The 23,855-nt window shown below is 41.5% G+C and overlaps 1 protein-coding gene across 5 annotated transcripts in view; it reads right to left on the bottom strand.

Moving 5' to 3' along the window:
• Nucleotides 1–23,855, bottom strand: part of NUB1 (negative regulator of ubiquitin like proteins 1) — a gene marked incomplete in the record, with an annotated part of 1,333,835 nt that overhangs the window by 1,272,603 nt on the left and 37,377 nt on the right. Inside the window, 1 exon segment of one of the 5 annotated variants that reach the window (XM_044066900.1) lies at nucleotides 2,521–2,613. 5 annotated transcript variants of the gene reach the window in all.

The following is a 23,855-nucleotide window of genomic DNA, read 5'->3' as shown; positions in this document are numbered from 1 at the left end:
CTTACCTAGATCTTGCCAAGGCTTTCAACACCATCCCCCACTCTGGAATTAGAGATAAGCTCACTAAACTAGGTATAAATCCCTATGTCACAAGATGGGTTGCCAAATGGCTCATGGACAGAACCCACACTGTGAAAGTAGTGGATTCCAAATCCGACATCAGACCACTGACAAGTGGAGTACCACAGGGTTCAGTCCTGGGTCCTCTCCTGTTTGGTATCTACTTCTCTGAAGTGCAGGCCAACACAGAAGGTCTTTATTAACAAAGTTTGCAGATGACTGCAAACTAGGAGCCATAATCGAAACTCCTAACGATGTGGACAAACTACAAAAGGGCCTCACTGAGACAGATACCTGGTGTCAAAGCCATGGCCTGAAGCTCAATGCCAAAAAGTGTATTGTCATCCCCTTTGGTAAAAACTCTGTACCCATGAACTACCACATAGCTGGTAGTCTACTTAATGCCGAAAAGGTTATAAGGGACCTTGGGACACAGGTGGACAGTAGTCTCTCCTTTGATAATCACATCGCCACAGTGGTCAGGAAATCCTTCTACGTGGCTCATCTCATCACAAAAGGATTCTCATCCAGAAAAAAAAAAAAAAAAGTCATTGTTCCCCTCTACTCATCACTCATTAGACCCATTATAGAGTACAACGCCCCTTTTGGTATGTACCTCACAAGACCTCTACAACAACTGGAAAGACCACAGAAATACCTCACAAAGAGGATTACTGGCCTCAAACAGATGCCCTATGCAGACAGTCTGCTTTACTCCATTGCATATTACCTACTCAGGGGCGATCTCTGCCTAACATACAAAGCTATGTCAAACCTAGAGCTGTTGGACATGCTCCACTTAAAGAAATCCCAATCCCTCCGAGCTACACGCTCTAGGGACCTTAACCTTGTCACCACAATAAACAGAACATGCTGGAGGGATAGATTCCTGTCCCAGAGACTTCCCATACTCTGGAACAGACTACCTATCTATGTCAAACAGAGCTCCTCATTAGCACTCTTCAAGAAAAATCTTGATGATTGGATGGGAAATGGGAAATTCACCCCGGGGATCACTTCTGTGGCTCTGCTCGACAGGGGCACAGGAAAATAATTTTCTTGGGTGGCGAAAACCAAGGTACATTTTTTGGCTAGGCTTGTACCTAGTACCTACCTATGAACCTATAATGCACTGAGTCAACAGGAGTTGCACATTCCTTTTAAAAATAACATAATCCATCCTAGACATGGATTACATTGTGTTTATATCTACAACTCTGTCCAAAATAATTACACCTATTTTTCCACCACTGCACTGACCTGCTACAACTTCCCCCATACACACACACACACACACACACACACACACACACACACACACACACACACACACACAAATGGGAAAGCATCAGTGAACAGAAATGCATCTGTTCCTTAAGAGCTCTGAAGGCTTAGTTTAGCACCACCTTTTCAGAAAAGTACCAAAATATAGTCAACTATGTCCAAAACAGCCAGTACAGTTTACCATGTACAGAAAAGGCATGAATTTGTCCTACTGGTCATATCACCTCATCCATGAAGCAGTGTGTTATGTTCTTATAAACTAACATTATGTCTTTCTTACAATGCGCATCTTCCATTCTTCTTCTCCAAAGAAAGAAATGCATTAAAAAAAAAAAAAACACAACCTAGGCAATGTCAATGTTGGTCCTGAGCTATGGGCACTTTTCCAAAACAATTTTCCTGTCTCTGCCCCATTCCCCAAACATACCTCTCAACTGTCCAGATTTTCAAAGAAATTCCAGGTAATTGCTTCCTATTTTGGTCTGTACCTTATAAAACTTGCGCTCTTCTGGCAAATCAATGAGGACTGAATTCACTAAATAAATGACAGACATAAGGATGACACAGCAAGAGGGTTGGTTCATTTTTAGGTTGGGGTGCCTTCTGTGCAGTCTGCATGTCCTCCTGGGCTTCCTCCGGGTGCCCCAGTTTCCTCCCACATTCCAAAGACATGCAGTAGAGGGATTGGACACTCTAAATTGACCACAGTGTGTGTGTAGTGTGTGGCATGGAAGAAAGCTGCAACAAGGCTAGCTACCTGGCGGTGTGAATCTTTGCTTTAGATGATGGTCACTGCTGAAGTAACACCCCAAACCAATATGCAAATATGGGAAGAGGAGTTACGGATGGATTTGAGTTTCAGACTTCATATCCTTCAGACTATGCACAGTAACACAAAGCATTTTTATTCCAGCAACTTTCTAAGCTTATAAGAGCAACAGTTAAAAGAAACTGTCCCCATTTTGGGCCTTTGTGCCCCCATTATCTTTGGCTTTGTCCAGATTTCTTGTGCTAGGAGACTGACAGGTATGCCCCAAAAACACACACAAAAAAAAAAAAAAAAAAAAAAAAAAAGAAAAAGGCCACACAGACTAATTCAAACTACTGTTACTTAGGATCATTTCTACCGTTCTTCTGGTAACTGAAAATCTGAGCTTGCATTGAGTTGTCACTTACACTTTACAGATCTGCATTTCTTTTTGATACGGTTCCATGCATTTCCTTTTGTTTTTTACCCTCATCGTCAGTCTAACTTCCTAAATGAAAAGTCTGAAACAAAAACATACTGTGAAGATTCAATCTTTTGTCAAACTTACATAAACCACAGTCCAAAATGGTAGCGAAGACAACCAGGCACTCTTGTCAGCTTAATATAACATAAAATTTATTCAAACAACAACGTCAAAAACATTGGTGAGTGCTTTCGCTTAATAGCTTCATCAGATCTTAAAGCAATTAAACATACAAAATCCTATTTAAACTAATTCAGACTTCCTATATTCAATCATAAACAAACTTCTGTCTAAGCAATTAAGTTAAAGGCATAAAGCACAGAACTGTACATAGAAAAAGCGCTTTGTAAACCAAAAGCAATATAAACATACAATTAAAAACAAATTCATGTGTGCATCTAATATAGATTAATACATTTTTAAAAAATATCTATATGTGTACTATAAAACATTCATTTATTCTCCTATTCTTTAAAAGAGGTTTTATGGAGGCTCCTTCATTGAGCCCTCTCCCTATATCTGGTCTCCTAGCAATAATAGAGTTGACCTCCCTAATTTCTGTAAAATTTCTATCACCCTCTCTAATACTTGGTTTTATGACATCTATAACCCTGAAAGTAAAGCTATGTCCTTCTCCGTTTGGACAGTGCATTACACGCAGATTTAATCAGAAAGTTATGTTATAAAGATGTTCTCTTATCCTGTCCTTTGAGGACACGGTCCGTCTTTTCTATATAAAATGAATGACAGAGTTCACACCGTGCTAAATACAATACATGGGGTGTAAGGCATGGTGCTGATGTCTTAAAAACATATTTTTGGTGTGTATCTGGATGTATGAAGGTACTACTGGCATTTATATACGGACAATAATTACATCTCCCACAAGGTTGTGTTGATGTGTCCACATCTATAGCTTTCCTGCCAGTATTATAACAAAGTAGCCTCTTCAAGTTCTTTTTATTTTTATAGAAGAACCTGGGTCTATGTCCTATTAATTCATTTATATCCGGATTGACTGTTAAAATAGGCCAATTCTTACTGAAAATATCTATAAGTTGTTTATTATCGCTAGTATAAAAAAGTGGAATCTTTAAAGAACTATTACTAAAGCTAGGAGTGATCACTTGTTCAACCACTCCTGTTGGTCCATAATATGGTTGTGCTCTATTTTTCCTCAAAATTATTAATTGATGTTAAATTCTCATTAATCACTTGATTCTTATATCCTCTGTTCATGAGACTGTTCTCAGTCTAGACTATTCATTTCTGTAACAAAGCCTTCTTCTGTGGGGTTTAGTCTGGATGCTCCAACTCATTGACCCTTGATTAAGACATACATTTCTATAACATGGTTTTCTAAACATTCCTGTATTTACAAGGCCATTTGGTAGTAAAATTATTTTTTGGTAAAGCATTTGAGGGTTACCGTCAGTAAATAATGGCAGACGTGAGAATTTCATACATCTTGGCGTTCAGAACATGCATAATGCAAAACTTGTTGCATTAAATTTTTAACTAAATTAGAGTAATATTTAAAAACTATCCCTAATTTTGGGCATTTGTTCCCCCATTGTTTCTGGGAAGACCTGCCCCACTGTGTCAGAGCACTCCCCTAGGGACATCTCCATATGTTCTTAAATGCTCTCTGTTCGGCAAGCCCTGCACAAGTTTGCCTGGTCGGTGAAGAAGCATACATGCGTATACTTTGTTCTGATCAGATTTACTGCTACCACACAGCTAGACTGCTATACTCCACCAGTGAAGGGTTACTGCAGACCTCACTGCTTCATTAGATGCGATAGAAACAGAGGCAACTGTTTAGCTCATAGGCTTGCAAATTTCCTGCCTCGTCAAATGGTTCAACAGAGTTTGCATCCTATTATTTTGTTTCCCCCAAGCAGGATTTTAATGGCATGATGCTTTTAATCCAAACTGTAGATGACAGTTTGCTTCCATGTTACTTGTAACAATATCTTCTTGAAAAATAACACGCTTTGAGTAAAATGCCCATATAAATCAGAACCTTAAGGACTTCCTTCAATTCTAAAAGGCTGATGTGAATATAAAGGCTAATCTACTTTTTTCTACTTCGCTCCAAACAATTCACATAACTAGGTTCTTGGACTCTGTTACAGGGAGCTTCCTTCACACCAGAGAAAATTCCCAGAGCCTCACTTCGGCATCAAAAAAGTACTTTGTGCCATCCTAAGCAAAAAAATAAACAAAAAAAAAAAAACATGGTCTTGTAAAGGAGCAGCCCGACTTACAAACACAAAATAACACACAAACACAAGAAATAATCTAGATTTGTTTTATCACATTTATTCTTTTATTACTGATCTGCAAAAAATATACACAATCGATTATTACCCTTATGCATTCGGCCTAGTCTCATCTAAAATGTATATTTAGGAGTACTTCATTACACATTACACAACATTTTCAGAATTGCTTGGACCTCTTCTCAGAGGCTGTCCTCACTATTTCAGAGTACTGACCTTCATCAATTAAGGAAGCTAAACTACAAGAGATGGGAATGAGGAACTGGAGTCTAAGAAACATCTATACAGACAAATGAGATATGGACTCCATGTCTGTCAAGTTTGCCCAACTGCTACAGCAGGCCCCTATACAAGTTCTACTCTTCATCCCACTCTTGTCATATATCTCAGGTACCCTTGTACCTCCCTGCGAAATATATTCCACAAATTCATCAGGCAATATATTTTACAGCCCAATCATACTCTCTATGAAACAATTATCTTCTTAAACAGTCTAGAATCTTGCCACGTCTTAACTATGTGCAACCTCTTATTTGCCCCTAATCTTACACCCAAAAAAAAGTCTGAAAATCCACTCACACCTTGATATTGTGATCTTCCTACATTATACCTCCCACCACTTCAATGTATGTGCATGTTGACCATCTGGACTATTTTCTCGTAATCTAGACTATTCTCATAATTCAGCACATCTACCCTGACAAATATTTTAGCAGCTCCCTTTTGCATATTACACACACACACACACACACACACACACACACACACACACACACACACACACACACACACACACACACACACACACACACCTATATCCATCTAAACCTCTCTCTCTCATTATATATATATATATATATATATATATATATATATATATATATATATATATATATATATAAATAAATAAAAAAAACAAAACATGCTGGAGGGATAGGTTCATGACCCACCCAGAGACTCTCCAAACTCTAGAAAAGACTGTCCATACATGTAAGCAGAGCACCTCCTTGGCCCTCTTCAAAAGGAACCATTGACAATTGGAAGAGAGATAGGAAATTCACCCTGGGGATCATGTCAGTCGCCCTGCTAGACAGGGGTCCAGTGAAGGGCAGATATATATATATACACACATATACAGATATACACACAGATTAGATATAGACATATACACAAATACAAAGACATATAGATTACATATTAGATATATCAGGTCTATATCTCATAGTCAAGTGTCAAAACTTCGACTACGAAAATACTGAACCCAAAACTGAATACTCCGAAGACTGAGAACAGCGATTTTTTTCCCCAGGGGAAAAATAAATAAATATTCGCTGTTCCAATACAAAATGCGAAACACACAAACAGTTTCAAATGTGGGGGGCTTTGCCCCCCCCACACACCCCCCTACTTAAATATCCCAACTTCGAGATTGCACCACAGTGGAGGAAATAGCAAAGCCACAGAAACGGCCCACCAAATGCTTTCCCTGGGAAAGAATTCGATGTTTCGCGGCGGCTTCATTATTTTCAGTCTTTGGACTTCCCAGTTAAAGGTTTCGGCATTCGGACTAGTAAACATTCAAACTTCCGATATACACCCAAGATATATATATATATATATATATACATACATACATATATATATATATATATATATATATATATATATATATATATATATATATATATATACATACATATACATACACACACACATACATACATCACGGAATGGTCAAACCATCCTATGGACAAAAAAAGAAAAGAAAGCACACAGTTGCAAGCAGAGGCAAGCCCCCCTGCACCCCGCTACTTAAATATACCAACTCCGAGATCGCACCACATTGAACAAAATGGAAAACTCCCCTTATGGAGACTTCCGTTGAAACGCTCGAACTTCTGCAAATTGGAACCTATGGTCTCAACCATATGAGGTTCGAACTTGCAGAAGTTCGACTATCTGATAGATACCGTATTTCTTTCTAAATAAGACCTAACCAGAGAATAAGGCCTAGCATGGTTTTTCCAGGGTGGTCATGTTTTTAAGCCCCAGTTAATATGGTCAACACATGATGGACGTGTTGAATTATAAAATAATATTACTGACACCCTTGATTGAGGTTATCGTACTCTGCTCGCCATTTTCAGACCATTCGGACACTCAACTTCTTCTCTTTGCAGAAAGTCATAAGACTCTTTCACTGGGAGTCCTCCACGATTCTTACTGTAACCCTAATCATCACTCACACTTGACTGTTGAGATCCGTGGCCCATAAACCCCTGCAGGTGTACTTTGATCGGTCAAAGTACAAACAACGCGTCTAAAACACGCGCCCATGATAACTAGCAGCTGTGGTGGTGTCTTCTCTTCATAACTGGCGCTATTTTGTGTTGCCACTCCAGTCGCACAAGTCTTCAATTAACCCCCCCCCCCAGACAAGATAAGTGCAAAAAGAAAGAGCTATTCCGTCGAGTACAAGAAAGGAATCGTGGAGGACTCATGGGGAAAGAATCTGACGGCTTTCTGTAGAAAGAAGTTATATCTCCGAATGGTCCAAAAATGGCAAGCAGCGTACGTTAACCTCAGTCAACAAGCCAACAAGCGAAACGCTAAAAAGTGGAAGCGTGGATCAGGTCAGCAACCATTATTTCCCAAGCTTGAAGACATCATCTGTGAGTGGATTGCTATCAGGACAGCAAAGTCTTTAGTTGTGTGAAGGGCTGATATTCAAGCATTTGACCTTGCAATGGCACCACAGTTATAAATATCCCCAGAAGAATTCAAAGCATCACAACATTGGCTGGATGGCTTCCTTCAGCAACATGAACTGTCTCTAAGAATATCAACAACACTGTTCAAGCTGGAAGATACTAAAGTTATTAAACATGCACTTGTGTTCAAGTCCTTTATTGACAGCATTGACTTTACTAAATACCAACTCTCCAAAATTATTGCTATGGGATGAAATTGCAGTGTTTATGGGCCAAGGATCTTAAACAACAATTAATCAGAGGGGTGCCTCATCAATCTGCATTCCCTCCACTGGTTATGAGAGTGCAAGTGTTACCTGTATTTTGGCAATTCGTCTAGATGGAAAGAAAACCCCACCTCCAAATCATTAGTAAGGGCAAGAAAGAGAAGATTGAACGTGTTTCAGGCATTTACATTCTTGAAACGAAAAAGCCTGGTGCACACAAGCAGTTATAAGGAAGTGGGTCGATGTAATGCTGCCACTTGTTTTGCGAGGTGGTGAAAGAGGCCCGCTAGTCTGGGATTCAGGCAGAACTCACCGCGCTAAAGAAATGAAGAAATTCCTAGCATGGAGGAGAACAGATCAAATAATGATTCCTGCAGGAATGACTGCCTATCTCCAGGCTCTTGATATTGCAATATACAAGCCATTCAAGGACCATTTGTGCATGGAACTCAATGACGACAGTGAAAATAGAATGGAGAGTAATCAGCATGGAAACTTTGTGAAGCCTAGCCTGCAAGGGGTCGTGACTTGGGTAAAAAATTCATGGGATAAATTTACTGACAGCTGTGTTGCCAATGCACTATGAGCAGGCTAGTTGGACAAGCACTGCTCATTAAAGGAGAGCTCTATTGCTAGGCATGACAAATTGGGGCCAATGGTGCTACAGGAAATGGAGTCGCAAGAAATTCAGGCCGAAATTCGGGGGATGAACACTTATGACAATGTTCCAGTAGAAGATGACATGACTACATTTTAATAACTGAATGCCAAGGTGCAAACATTCTGAAGTTGAAATGTTTGTTGCACTGTTTATGTAGAATTCTCACACAACTATCAACCCATTATTAGAACTGTTGTCCAATAATAGAAAAGTACGAAATAAATGTCAATTTGTGTACATTAATAAATGTCTATTTTTATAGAGCTTTTACATTTGTTAACTGGGAAATTCCGACTGGACCAGGTCCATTTCCAGTGGAGGCCCGGGGAGAAAGACTCCAGCATCAAGTTATACAAATATAGTACATACAGCATAATACACAAAACAGGTTACATCATGTATGCTGAGCATAGTAATATAACAAAAGATTAATAATATACTCCAGGTAAAAGGAGATCTAGAACATAGGTAAAAAGACAATGTCAGTTATACATTGGTAAGATTAGAAAATATATCAAGTAAGATTCTACAGTTAAAGGTTCCCTTTCAGATGACCAAGCCTACAGGGGATCAGAGATCCAGCATGTGATCAGAGAGGAGTTTGGGGAGTTAATAGTAGTATGGGTAGGGATATGTGATACAAGGGCATAACCAGGTACTAAGAAGGTGCAATTTGAGGGAGTTTTTGAATATGGATGTGGAGGGGCAGTGGACACGGATAGGGGAAGAGAGAGAGTTCTAATTTCTGGCAACGGTGTGGGAGTAGAGCGCTTTCCCTGCATTATTGTTAGCCTTGGTGATGGAGGAGAAATTTTTCACTGGATCTTAGGTACCAGTTTGCAGTATAGACAGTAAGTAGGTTGGATAATGAGGGGGGTTTTTTCAGGATATTTGAGAATATTGTAGGCTGTGCCCAGCTGGTGATAGTTAAGTAGCTGTGGTAGCTCAAGCCATTTTACTTCTTTTACTGCAGCACAGTGAAGGGTTCTATAGGTTGAGTTAGTAGCAACCCTGGCTATTTTATTGTAGCAAGATTCTAGTTTGTCTAGGTCACATTGTCTGATTTGGGTAAAGATTGGTGCTGCGTACAAAAAAGAGTTGAGAGGAGGTGGCTTTGTGCAAGAGTGACTCTTGCTTTTTGTGAGAGAAAGGACTTATGCCTGTATAAGGATCCTAGTTTTTTGTGTACTCATTTTATGGTATGTGAGATGTGAACATCAAAGTGGAGATTGTCTATTTCAATGCCCAGAAGTTTGGTGTGGTTAGAAAGGGAGATGGTGGTGCCATCCTTAGATGTTATGGTAAAGGAGAGGGTTTTTTTTTTTTTTTTTTTTTAATCTATTAGGGGTAAATAGTAGCAGTCCTTTTGGGATTTAGAATTAGTTGGATACCCAATATCCATTTTTCTACTGGAGTTAAAGGTATCTTGAGTGAGTGTATGCAGGGTGGTGGGAGATGAGGCGGAGCAGATCAGGGTTGAATCATCCGCATATTGTAGGAGTGTGGCATGTTGTGTAGAGCTATTGAGGTTATTTGTGAAAATAGTGAGCAATAGCGGGCCCAGTATAGAGCCATGTGGGACTCCTATGGTGGTTGGAAGTTGTGTAGACAGAGTTCCTTTCCACTGGACTGACTGTTGCCCGTCAGATAGGTAGCTTCTGAACCAGGCTATAGTAGAGGAGGTGAAGGATAATGATGTTAGTGAGTCTAGTAGAATGGAGTGGGAGACCACATCAAATGCTTCTGAGAGGTATAAGAAAATGGCGGATACACATTTGTTATCATTCCTGTGAAGGTTTATACGATTAGTGAAGGATAAAAGGGCTGTGGTAGTGCTGTGATGTGGACGGAAACCGTGTGGTAGATAGTAGATTGTGTGTGTTAAGAAATGTCATCACTTGCAAGTGGATGCATTTCTCAGGAATTTTGGATAAGGGGCAAAGGATGGCAATAGGTCGGTAGTTGGAGAATTCGTAAGAATTACCTGCTTTACGGAGAGGAATGATGTGAGATACTTTACAGAGTTTGGGTATGTAGGACTCTAGCATGGAGTGGTTGATTAGGATGTTGACAGGATATGATAGGGAGTCACTAGCCATTTGTAGGTATGCAGCAGGTATGTTATCAGCTGCCAGTGTGGTTGGCTTCAGTTTTAGGAAGAGTCTGATAGTTGAGGTGGGCACTGGTGATAGGCTGAAAGAGGGGTGGTGGGGTAGGTTAGGTTGTGACTGAGGTAGACTTTTTGGTTATTTGACTGGACAGGGCTAAAATGGATTTAGTAAAATGGTTGTTAAATTGAGAAGCTATGTCTAGGGTATTGTTAGTAGAGCTGGGTGCTGGAGTAGTGGTTTTGCCTGGCTTTAGTAGGGAATTAATGGTATGCCAGAATTTTTCTGGATTTGAATATTTCCTTTGGGTGCCAAGAAAATGGCTTTGTTTATTTTGGATTCAGCCTTGGCCTTGTTTCTAAGCTGTTGATAGTACTGCCTGGAGCTAGGGCTTTTGTCAGTTTTCCAGATTTTCCAGGCTTTATCTCTAGCTTTTAGTAAGGCTCTGGTATCCCTATTTAGCCAGGGTGCATAGTTGGCTTTAACTCCGATGTTTCTGCTGGGAGCTAGACTGTTAAGGATGTTAGAGAAGGTAGTATTGAAGTAGTCTAACCCATGTGTCCGTAGTGGTTCCCAGTTGCAGTGGCTTAGGACAGTATTTAGGTATTGTGGGGTAAGGTTACGGTCATCTCGTACGAATTTGTAGACTACTGGTTTGGGGTGATTGGAGTGTTTGTGGAGTAGGAACGTGGGGAGATGATCACTTAGGTCATCTGGGAGACAGCCTACTGTATAGTTTTGTTTGGGATAGTTGGTTAGTGTCCAGTCCAGTATGGATTCTTTCTTTGTTTTCTCATCTTTTCTAGCTGGTTCTTCAATTAGTTGAGAGAACCCATATAGATTGATGTGTAGAGGGGCTGCTGGAGTTACAGGCTGCCCAGTCAGTGTTAAGGTCTCCTAGTAGGATGGTTTCCTGAGGTACATTGTCCTTTGTCCAGTGTAGGATGTCTTTTACTATGAGTGAGTTGTTGCCTGGAGGTATGTAGCAGCATATTATATTGATCTTCTTGGTGTTTCTTATGGATAGGACAGAAAATAGGACTTCAGCATTTTGAAAAGTGGGTGATGTGGTGTGCAGGAACCGGAGGTTAAGGGTGTTTTTACAGAGAACGGCTACTCCTCCTCCTTTCCTGTTTGTTCTATCAGATCTAAGTGTATTATACCCTGGGGGTAGAAAGTCTTCATCTTTAATACTGGGTTTAAGCCAGGTCTCTGTAATGGCGAATACATTAGGGTTGTAGTGGGCTATGAATGCATGTAGGTCTGTTAGAGTTAGGATCAGCAGGTGAGATGTTTGTCTGGCTGAGAGGGGACCTGAATTTGTGTGAATGTCAACAGAGGTTAGCAGAGTTTGTAAGAGTGTCAGTATGTGTTTTTCAATCTTGTTTGTGATCTTGGTCTATGAGAGTTTTTCTTAGTGTGATGAGATGGTGTCATTGTTGTTAGTGAGCAATATGCAGTTGTAAGATTTATGATTGTGAGGCAGCTAAAGTGTGACTGGGTTTCAGAGGGTGGGCTAGTGTGGGTAGTGTGACAGGAGTAGTTGTGCAGTGGTAGGTCTGTAAGGAAGTTAAGAAGGTTAGTGATAGTAGAGCTAGTGATAGGGATGCGAGTGTGGGTAACGTGATACTACTTTGAGTAGTACAACTAGGACTCCTGGTTGGTTGTGTGTGAGGGTAGAGGTGTGTTGTTGGGAGTGGGATCAGTCTGGGATGTAATTGGACTGGAGGGTGGGGGGGTAGGATGAGTGGGTTGGGCTACTGGTTAGGGAATTGGGGGTTGGACTACTGGTCAGGTGATTAGGGGTTAGAATAAAAGTAGTAGTAGTGGGGGTGGGTGGGAATAGGGGGCAGGGGAGGGAGCAAGCCTGAGTGAAGCGGGCTAACACTGACTCCAAGTATAACTTTAGGCTTTGGTAAGTATGTAGTGTTAGCCTAAATGGTTATATGTTAAACTGAAATTTTAACTGTAGTTTAAACTGTATGTTTGCACTAAGTTACAGACTATGTCATGGGCAAAGAGTATAATTTTGACATTCTTAAAAGGATATAGAATAAAAGCTGGGGTTAGTTACAGATGAAACAGGAGAGGAAATGAAATGCTTTACACACACACATATAAATATAAAAGAGAGAGAAATGTATTTTTTATTTATTTGCAGTTTGTTTTCCACTGTGGTGCAGTGGTTAGCGTTGTCACCTCACAGCAAGAAGTTCTCTGGTTCAATTCTCGGCTGGGGTGCCTTCTGTGCGGAGTCTGCATGTCCTCCCTGTGGGTTTCCTCCGGGTGCTCCGGTTTTCTCCCACATCCCAAAAACATGCTGTAGGTGGACTGGACACTCTAAATTGGCCCTAGGTGTGAGTGTGTGCCTTTTGTGGAAGGTTGGGTGCCGGTCTGGCAACTCGACACCATAAAACTCCACTGCCAATCAGGAGCGGACAGGGGATCCATTGTGGCAACCCCTAACCGGGAAAAAGCCGAAAGAAGAAGATTTGCAGTTTGTTTTCCAGGATAGTCCATTGGGCTAGGAGGAGCCTATTTTCAATGGAGTCCTGGGGAGAAAAGCTCCACAGAAATACAAATACATAGTATAGAAAGAGTACAAATCCATAATATACATTTCAACTAAATGTTAAATATATATTTTGTATAGTACAAACCCATATTGCACAATTCAAACAGATGTTACGTAATACAGAAATAAAAGATTTTCATTAGGAAAATTACATCAGGTTAATTAAGCAAGTAGCATTTTTTTTTTTTTTTAGGGAATTACAATGAAGTAAGGATGTAAAACTTTAGGAGGTAGTGACAGGCAACAAAGTTTGTATGTATGTACATATACACATATATATATATATATATATATATATATATATATATATATACACACATATATATATATATATATATATATATATATATACATACATATACACACACACATACACACATACCTATATGTATATATATATATATATATATATATATATATATATATATATATATATATATATATATATCTATATATCTATATATCTATATATCTATATATATATCTATATATATATATATATATATATATATATATTAGATATTATGGAGAGGTGGAGGTGTAGCACTTATATACAAAAAAAACCTTGAAATGACCAAAGTAGTCCATGACCTTCCCCCACACAAAAATGCAGAGATCTTAAATCGCCAAAATAAAAATCAGCAACAGGAAACGCGCAGAGATCTTAAATCGCCAAAATAAAAATCAGCAACAGGAAACGCATCAATATCGTCTGTGGATACAGTCTCCCAGGTAATAACATAGATACCTTAGACACCCTTCTCAATGGTCTATCTAACTCTAATCCCCAGGAAACTATTATTTTAGGGGATGTCAACATAGACTGGAACCTCTGTTCCTCACAATCCCCATCCAACCACATTAACCTATATGGGTTCTCCCAATTAATTAAATCATCCACTAGACTAAATAAAAATATGAACAAAGGAAGTGCCCCAGACTGGATACTTACTAACCAACAACCTCATAACTACATTTACAGAACCCTCCCAGATGACTTAAGTGATCACCTCCCCATTTTTATCATAAAAAAACAAAACTAATAAAATCCATCAGCCCATTTATCAGACAATCAAGGAATAAAAAGAATTTCAATCCCTACAGCTTCCAATCTGATCTAAATCATTGTAATTAGTCTGTACTCCACCAGTTGCCTATGATGCAGCTGTGAACCATTTTAATCCACCTTTCTCTCCATCCTAGACTCACATGCACCCCTACATACTTCCAGAGCCAAACCCAAGTCAGCACCTTGGCTTACCAAAGATACCAAAATTAAAATTTCAGAAGGAAACTTGGCCTGGTCTAAATGGAGAACCACAAAATCTGTTACAGATCAAGTCAACAGGTAACTTAGAAATGACACAAAAGATCCATCCTACAAGACAAACAAAAGAAAGACTACTTCCATAACCTACTAACTAAACATCAAAATCATCCACAAAATGTTTTGGGCAGTTATAAATAAATTATTAAGGACCTGGGAAAGTTACCACTCCCACCTCCTCCACCCCAGCAGGAACTAACACTGATAATCTACCAGATACTTTACTGAGACCATACTCACTCTCACCAAACAGCAAACAAGACACCTCGACTGATGGTATGGGGCCAAATGTTACCAATGACAACACTACCTTTAGTCTACAACCTGTCCCCACCTGTTACATTAGAAAACTATTGTCTAAACTTAAACCAACTACCCTGGCTGCTGACCGGCTCCCAGCAGAATAGTTACAGCTGGCAGCTGATGTCATTGCCATCCCAATCTTGATCCTAATAAATAGGACAATAGCAGAAGTCACCATTCCCAGCATCTGGAAGATATTGCATGTCATACCTCTCCATAAAGGTGGAAACTCTCTGGAGTTATCCTATTACAGGCCCATAGCCATCCTCTCACCTTTAGCCAAAATCATGGAAAAAAGTGTATTCAGCCAACTTATGTACTACCTAATCCAAAGCAAACTTCTCACACAGCATGGCTTTAGACCCTACCATAACACCACAATAGCACTATCATTCACAGACTCCATCAACCAGAATAAGACTCCATCAACCAGAATAAGAACAGTAAAATCTAATCAGCCCTCTTTTTAGACCTTTCCAAAGCTTTCAATATGGTCAATCATAACAAGCTAACACTCTCACTTCGTAAACTTTCCCTACACAACCAAACCATCAACTGGTTTCAACATTACCTACAAGGTAGAAATCAGGCAGTGACCTGGCAAAATAGTCTATCCACCCTTCTACCTAGATTATTAGGAGTTTCACAAGGGTCCATATTAGGTCCTCTACTATTCTCAGTCTTTGTTAATGATCTCCAGACAGTCACCCCTGAAGCTATCTGTATGCAATATGCAGACTACTCTACTTTAGTCTGCTCAGCCAAATCCCTTCCAGAACTCCAAACCCACACCCAGTAAACATTTAATTTAGTAGAAAACTGGTTTTCCAGCAGACATCTTCTATTAAATGCTAATAAAACCAACCTTCTGCTGTTTTCCCCAACCTGACGCTCCTCTCAGGCCAGTTTTGTATCACATCCAACAACGGTATCATTATAGTCCCTGTTAACCACACCAAACTAATTGGGGTACTAATTGACAACAATCTGAAATCTGACCTACATTTTAACCAAACAATCAAAAATACCAATAAAAAACTGGGCTCACTCTACAGAAACAAAGCCTACTTAACCCTTTGGCCAGAACCAACACAGCACGTACCAACCTACTCTCCTCTCTCCTATATGCCTCACCCATACTCACTAGCCTCTCAAAAGCGGAGCTAAATAAATTAAACATCTGCTAAAACCATATTGCTAGATTCACTGTAGGATCTACCCATTGCACACATCACTGTCAAAATTTAAAAGCACTAAACTGGCTCAAGTTCCCCAACCTACATCTCTACAACCAACTTACTATATCCCATAGAATACTTTACCAACCAGACAGAGTCCTGGGAATACAACCCTTAATTATCCCTCACACCAGTAGCAGACCACAGAGATCTAATGACAAATTGATGTTAAAGACCTGTAATCTCTAACTACTTTCCAAAAACTTGGAATTTACTCCCTCCTGCCATAACACTTGAACCCTCTCTAACGAAGTTTAAAATTGCAGTAAAAAATTCTCACCAACCACTGGATATGTACCTACATTAGCCCAGGTTAATCTCTATCAGCTTACATTGCTAAGTGGCTCCCACTGTTTTCTCCTCATTGCTATTGGCACTTCTACCCAGATGGGTAGAAAAGATTAGAATGCAATATGCTAACTTACGTAAACAATTTTTACTATTAATTTCTCCTGGAATTATATATATGCATTATCTGAACTGTTGATATTATACTGTTAATTGTATTTTGTATTTGTTAAATATAATTTGTACTTCTGGAGCTTTTCTCCCTTGGCCTCCACTGAAAATGGATATGTATCCAGTTAGACTTTCCTGGTTAACAAATGTAAGATAAATAAATATATAGACAAATTGATATATATATATATATTAGATATTTATATGTATACATTATGTGTGTGTGTGTACATATGTGTGTGTATATATATATATATATATATATATATATATATATATATATATATATATATATATATATATTTATATATATATATATACACACACACACACACACACACACACACATAAATATACATATATAACATTTGTTTACCAGGAAAGTCCAACTTTGAACAAAGCCAATTTTTAGCAGAGGCCCGGGGAGAAGTGCTCCAGACCCATGTCTTTGTAATATGGGAGGAAACCAGAGCACCACGAGGAAACCCACACAAACATAGGGAGGAGATGTAGACTCCGCACAGAAGGCACTCCAGCTGAGAATCAAACCAGAGAACCTCTTGCTGTGAGGCAATACTACCGCTGCACCACTGCGTCACCCTGCTAGTTTCTGTCGCTCTCCCTCTCTTCATACAGTCACAAGAAATGGTTGCAGTATTTCAGATGACGCCTTAGCTATATCTTGTACACTGGAAAGAGGATTATACCTATTGGAGGTCACTCCCCTAGTTATGATCATATTATGAAAAGATCATATCTTACCAGTAGCAGGAGCCTTTAAATATACACCACTAGCAGAGGGACTTTTTGTATGACTTAAGTGCTCTCCTTTACTTTCTGGTTTTCATTCCACTTTTTAACCTTAGAATTATGTCTATAGTCCATAACTTTGCACAATTTTTTTACTGTTACTACATAGATTATTCATTTTGAAGCTTATAAAGATCTGTCTGTAGTAAAAATACCATAAGGCCTTTAAACCTCTAGTTTCAGTAGCTCTATCAAGACTGTTTCTTTCAGTATCCCCTCTATCTACACCATGAGAAAAAAAAGAGAACAGCAGAATGAAAATTATTTGGCATAATAGCTTATCTGCAACCACATTTGCTAATGTGTAGGGAGACTATTCTGCACTTTGTAAATTTTTATCCAAAACTCTGCAACTTTCACTTCAATCCGAAATTAAAAATCTTTTAAATACTAGTCTACTGAAAACGTTTACACAAAAAAAACTAGCTGCACATGGAAAATGAAGTTAAATAACCAATGATTTTGAACTAGGAGAGGACTCAAGACTGCATCTACTAATGTTGCCTTTACAGGGAGGTCATGCTAATCACATTCTGGTACAGGTTAAAGGATAAACAACACTGACACATGGAAGTACATCTCTCAACTGTCAAGAATTCTGCAGAATGTCCTGATTTTTGCCTCATACATTTGTTTGCTCTTCATAAAATTTATGGTTTTCTTACACATCCATGAGGATTGAAGTCACTAAATAATGAAAGACATTCAAGTTTCAGACTTCATATCCTTCAGAAAATGAATGTAAATGCAAAACCTATTATTCCAGCAAATTTTAAAGTTTTTAAAAACAATAATTTAAAAGCAGTTTCTAATTGTAGGCCTTTGCCCCCCTCCCCCACCCCACCAATTATTTTCAGCTTCCAGAATTTGTGTGCTATCGGTTTGACAGGTATGCATGAAAGTGAGGATTCGATTAGTGTAAAATCAGGCCATACCTTGACTGATGCTGGCGAATAAAAACAAAACAACATGTAATGACCTTCCTCAAAAACAATCAGACTTTTGCAGATCATGAAAGAGCAGCGATTTATGAAAAACAGCCATTTATATGGTACTTGATATTTTGAAGAAAACAAATGTAACAGACCTAATATAGGATTTACTTGTTTCATGTAAATAGTATTTTATTTCTTTAACACACAGGAAGGTACGGTCAAACAAGACCTGTAACTTCACTAGCAAAAATCGGTCCGCGGCAGTTACCTTTGATGTTAGACTGTCAAAGGGCTATAGGTTCTAGGCCTAAATCAGCAACTTGAGTTTACATCCAAGTTCTAGCTATGCAGAACATGATCTAGAAGAGAGTTCTGCATTCCCGAATTGCACAGTATCTGCTCCGCAGCAGTGTGAGGGGATGATCAAAATGTTATGGCAGTTCCTTGATGGCATTACTGAAGTAGAACAAAATGATGTAAACTCGAGATCAACTTCCACCTCTTTCCACAGTGATAAGAGTAGATACATTCTTTCTACACTGGTCATCAAAATATTAAAGGTCAGATTTGAAAAAGGATTAGTTCTTAATAGTTCTAAACTATTCCCAACCACAGACTCTAACCATCCGCAGAAATAAGCAATGCACATTTTTCTGCTACTAAACTCCAACTTGAAAAGCCACACAATCCGTCTGAATTAACCTTACAAAAATTCATTAAACATTCAATAATTTACCATGAAAAGAAACCAGCAAAAAGCCAGATACAGTCTACAGAACCAATCTACCTAGCTGACACTGTAAAACTACCTTTGGACCACTAAGAATCTAGCCACTTTAGGCCCTTGAAGCACACTGTTTTTACAGATTAAGTATCATGTCAGTAGTAATGTGCAATTACCTCCTTCTAGTGCTGCTGCAATACTGAAAAGTGCAGTCTTAACACAGCTGTTTAGCACTGTAGAAGAAAATTTATGGAGCTTGAACTTCCCCCATTCCATCGCTGCATTTGTTTATACATTTAACCTACAGTTATGGAAGGGGTAGGAGGGATGATGAGAAGCAGAAGATAATTGCAGGTTGGAGGGAGAGAAGCTGATGCTTGCTTTGAATGTTAGTGCAGCAATATAAAGACCGAGATGAAGTAGGTAGAGGCCAGCCAGGGCAGAACAAGGTCAAGCCTGACTCTTTTAGGGTAGAATGAAGGACAGGTAGAGAGCAGAAATACCAGTCCATCAGGCTGAGAGCATACGGAAGGGGGTTGGTGAGGAGAAAAGAATAAGAAGTTATGTACTCACCATAACGTTCCATCTGAGTAGGTATCTTCATTTGTCTGCAACCTTTGGGTATCGGACCCGATCTTGGATCCGAGCCGGCAACTTATTTCACAGCCAACAGATCCAAGCTCCTAGCTCCTCCCCTTACCCATAACCCCCTGCTAACCCTCACTGACCTCAGATCAAGTTTGCCCATATATAAGCAGCTAACAGGCTATATACATCCCGAAGGAACTAAGGAAGGGACATCCAGAACTAAAATCTGAAGATCAGGGAGAAAGGGGGGGATGGTTGCAGACAAATGAAGATACCTACTCAGATGGAACGTTATGGTGAGTACATAACTTCTTAATCTAAAGTAGGAACTTCATTTGTCAGCAACCTTTGACACAGAGTCCCCAGCTACCTGGATCTTGGGTGGCCTTCATGGAAGGATGTTCCGGAGCACTGTGGAGCCAAAGGATGCTCTCCCTCTGGAGATAACATCCAGCTTATAATGGTTGATAAACGAATGGGATGAGGACCAAGTAGCTGCAGAGCAAATATCATCAAATGATACTCTAGACCTAAAGGCAACAGAGGCAGATATAGAATGAGTAGAGTGCGCACGTACTGCCTGAGGTGCGGGCCTTCCAGAACTTTCGTAGGCCAAGAGAATGCACTGTGATATCCATCGTGACAGAGTGATTTTAGAAACAGATTTGCCCAAGTTAAATTTGGCAAAGGAGATGAACAACTGGTCAGATTGTCTATGACCAGCCGTCCTATGAATATAGAAGCGCAGTTGTCTGTGCACATCTAACGAATGCAATTTGTATTCTCCTTTGTTTTGATATTTAGGAAAGACAGGCAGGTTAATAGATTGACTGATATTCGCCTCTGAGGCCACCTTAGGAAGAAATGAGGGACTGGTCCTGAGGTATACTCTATCCTGGTGGAAGGTCAAGTACGGGGGTTTTACACAAAGGGCCTGAAGCTCAGAAACTCTTTTCGCTGAAATAATAGCAACCAGGAATGCCGTTTTCCAGGATAAGTACTTAAGATCAACCGAAGCGGCAGGTTCAAAAGGGGGAGCTGTCAAGGCCTGTAAGACTAGTGATAAATCCCAAGGGGGTACAATGTCTTTGATAGGGGGTCTGAGTAAGAAAGTACCCCTGAGAAAGGTTTGGCACAATTTTGCCGTGATCAAAGGCCCTGATTCATGTCCCACATAGTAATGAGAAATAGCTGCTAGTTGAAACTTGACCATTGAGCAGCTAGCCCCCTGATGAAAAAAGACCTGTAAGGAACTCCAACACAGTCGGCAACGGTGCTGTGAAGGGATCTAAATTATGATGCTCCGCCCAGATGGAGAAACGCTTCCACTTACTGCGATAGACCCTTCTAGTGGAAGGTTTGCGTGCCGCTACTAGTATGGCTGTAACTGGGGAAGATACCAGGAGTCCTGACTAGGAGTGGAACTGGAGCAGCCAAGCTGTCAGCTTTAGGCTGTCCAGATTCGGGGTTGGGAGACCTAGTGGGGGAGATATTCGATCCGGTAGGGGATCCAGAATCCAAGGAGGATTCACCAGGTGAGACCACAGGTAAGGGAACCACGTTTGACGAGGCCAGAATGGGGCAATGAGGATCATTCTACTCCCCAACCGACTGGCTTTCTGTATGAGTTTCAGCATCAGGGGTAGAGGAGGATATGCATAAAGCAGACCGGGAGGCCAAGCATGCACCAGAGCGTCTTTCAGGGATTCCCCGAAGGGGGGAATTAGAGCGAAGTAGCTGTTGCATTTCATATTCGAGGGAGAGGCGAAGAGATCGCAACAGGGTTGCCCCCACACGGCAAATATCCGCTTCGCTACCTGGGGATTGAGAGATCAATCGTAAGGTGAAAGGATGGTGCAGCTGAGTTTGTCCGCTAGTATGTTGGACCGTCCTGGAATGTGCATTGCAATAAGAAAGCGGTTGGTGGAGATCGCCCATTCCCACACTCTCATGGCCTCTCGACAGAGAGGATAGGACCTGGTTCCCCCCTGTTTGTTGATGTACCAGACAACTGACATGTTGTCCGTCTGTATCGCAATAGTTCCTACAGGAAGAAGGTTGTGAAGTGCCTGCAACGCCAAGAGCACCGCCCTCATCTCCAGAACATTGATATGCAAAGAGGTCAATGTGTCGTGCCACGTGCCTTGGACCGTCCTGCCTGAGCAATGTCCCCCACCCGAGGTGAGAGGCATCTGTGGTCACCGTGGCGAGGGGGAGAGGCGTGGAGAAGGGACGTCCCGTATGGAGGTCCGGGGAGTGGAGGCACCACAAGAGAGCCCTCCTGCAAGCCTCATTGAGGGGAATAGGATGGCTTAGGGGGTAGTGTAGAAAGGACCACTGGACTTGAAGGGTCCACTGCAGGACCCTCATGTTGAGACAAGCTAACGGCAGAAGAGTGATTGCCGCCGCCATGGAGCCTAAAGCCCTCAGGACCATCTCCGCCGGTGGAGCTTCTAATTGGAGGATGGCCCGCACATGAAGCCTCAGGCTTTGCAGTCGTTCCGCAGTCAGGAATGCTAGAAGGCACCTAGTGTCAACTTTGGCCCCTATGAACTCTATCACCTGGGTCGGCGCAAGAGAGGACTTGTCCATGTTGATAGTGATGCCCAGCCGGGGGGCAAGCCGAAGGAAGTAGTCCCTAGCTGAGCAGAGTTTATGCCTTGTTGGGGCGGTCAGGAGCCAGTCGTCCAGGTATGGAAAAACCTGTATTCCCTGGAGTCTCAGGTGGGCCGCTATCACTCCTAATACTTTGGTAAACACCCTGGGGGCTGTGGTGAGACCAAAGGGAAGGACCCTGAACTGGTAGGGACTGGCTCCCAGCCGGAAGCGGAGAAACCTCCTGGATAGTCTGTCCATCCGAATGTGGTAGTACGCATCCTTGAGGTCTATTGAGCACATCCAGTCATTCTCCCGCAAAAGGGGGAGGATGGATTGAAGGGTGACCATCCGGAATTTTTGTTTGGTTACTAACCGGTTCAAAAAAGAAAGGTTGAGAATTGCCTGAAGTCCCCAGTCTTTTTTGGCACCAAAAAGAACCTGGAGTAAAACCCTAATCCGAACTGGCCTGGGGGGACGGGTTGGATGGCTCTTTTTTTCTAGGAGCTGCCAAATCTCTGCAGCTGCTACCTCCCTCTGATCGGGTGGTACATTGGGGAGGTTTCTGATTTTGGGAACGTGGTAACCTCTAGATATCATGCGAAGCACCCAGCAATCCGTAGTGATGGACTCGCAATCTGCCAGGTGCCTCGAGAAATGCCCCCCGACTGCCTCCACAGTGAAGCAGTCGGGCCACCCCTCAGGGTTGCTGCATGGGCCGATCAGAGAAGGATTCTCTGGACCCAAAATTTTTCGGGCCCCCTCTGCCTCTAGGATGGCGTCCTCCCTGTCCTCCTCTGCCACGGAAGGACTGGTTGTCCGGAGCAGGTTGGGAATGCTGCGATTTCCGGAACCACATCTTCTTCTGTCCCTTTTGGTTCTTGGAGAAGGACCTTTGGGGTGCAGAGAAGTGGACTCCGATGGCAGACAGCGTCTTCCTGTCCTTTTCGCTCTGGACTAAAGTCTCGCAAACGGTCTTGCCAAATAAAGCAGAACCATCAAAAGGGGCATTCGCAAATGACGCCTTGAAGGGTTCTGCAAAGTCACAGTGTCGGAGCCAGGCCTGACGTCTCATGACTAGGCCTGCTCCGCTGGCTCTAGCGGCTCCCTCTGTGGCATGGGATAAAAGCCTCATAGAGGTATTAGATATTGATCTTAGAGTGGCCATGCGAGTGGAATACAACTGCTTGTCTTCCGCCGACATGGACTCCGGAGGGGAAGCAGCGTACTCTTTGATAAGGTCTCGTTGCATCCTAATGACATGTGCCATGTAGTTCAGGGACCTTACTGAGAACGCCGCTGAACTAAAGACCTGCTTCCCTAGGCGATCCATCGAGTGGGACTCCTTGCTCGGTGGATGCACAGAGGGGCTCTCCTGAGCCAATTCCCTCTTGGTGGCTGCCGCCACCAACATGGCATCCACGGGGGGACCCTTGCTCCAGTGGGACTTCTCCGAAGGGGGACTCAGAATCCTATCGGGGCATTTGGGAACTGGCTCCACAGTGTCCGGCTCCTTCACGCCCTGGTGGTAATCAGGTCCACCAGGGGGTCGGCCAGAGGGGACACGCAAGAGGTAGATGGGCCTGCTTTGAACGCCTCCAGGAACACGGATTTGTCAGAGGAAGCCTTGGGGGCAGACCACCCCCCCTGATCCTAAGCATTTCCATGATGTCTCCGAAGGAGACATCCTCAGG

The sequence above is a fragment of the Protopterus annectens genome, chromosome 3.part1 (genome assembly GCF_019279795.1).
Source record: "Protopterus annectens isolate FY-2018-M chromosome 3.part1, PAN1.0, whole genome shotgun sequence".
Classification (NCBI taxonomy): domain Eukaryota; kingdom Metazoa; phylum Chordata; order Ceratodontiformes; family Protopteridae; genus Protopterus; species Protopterus annectens.
This window is presented reverse-complemented; position numbering and strand designations above follow the sequence as displayed.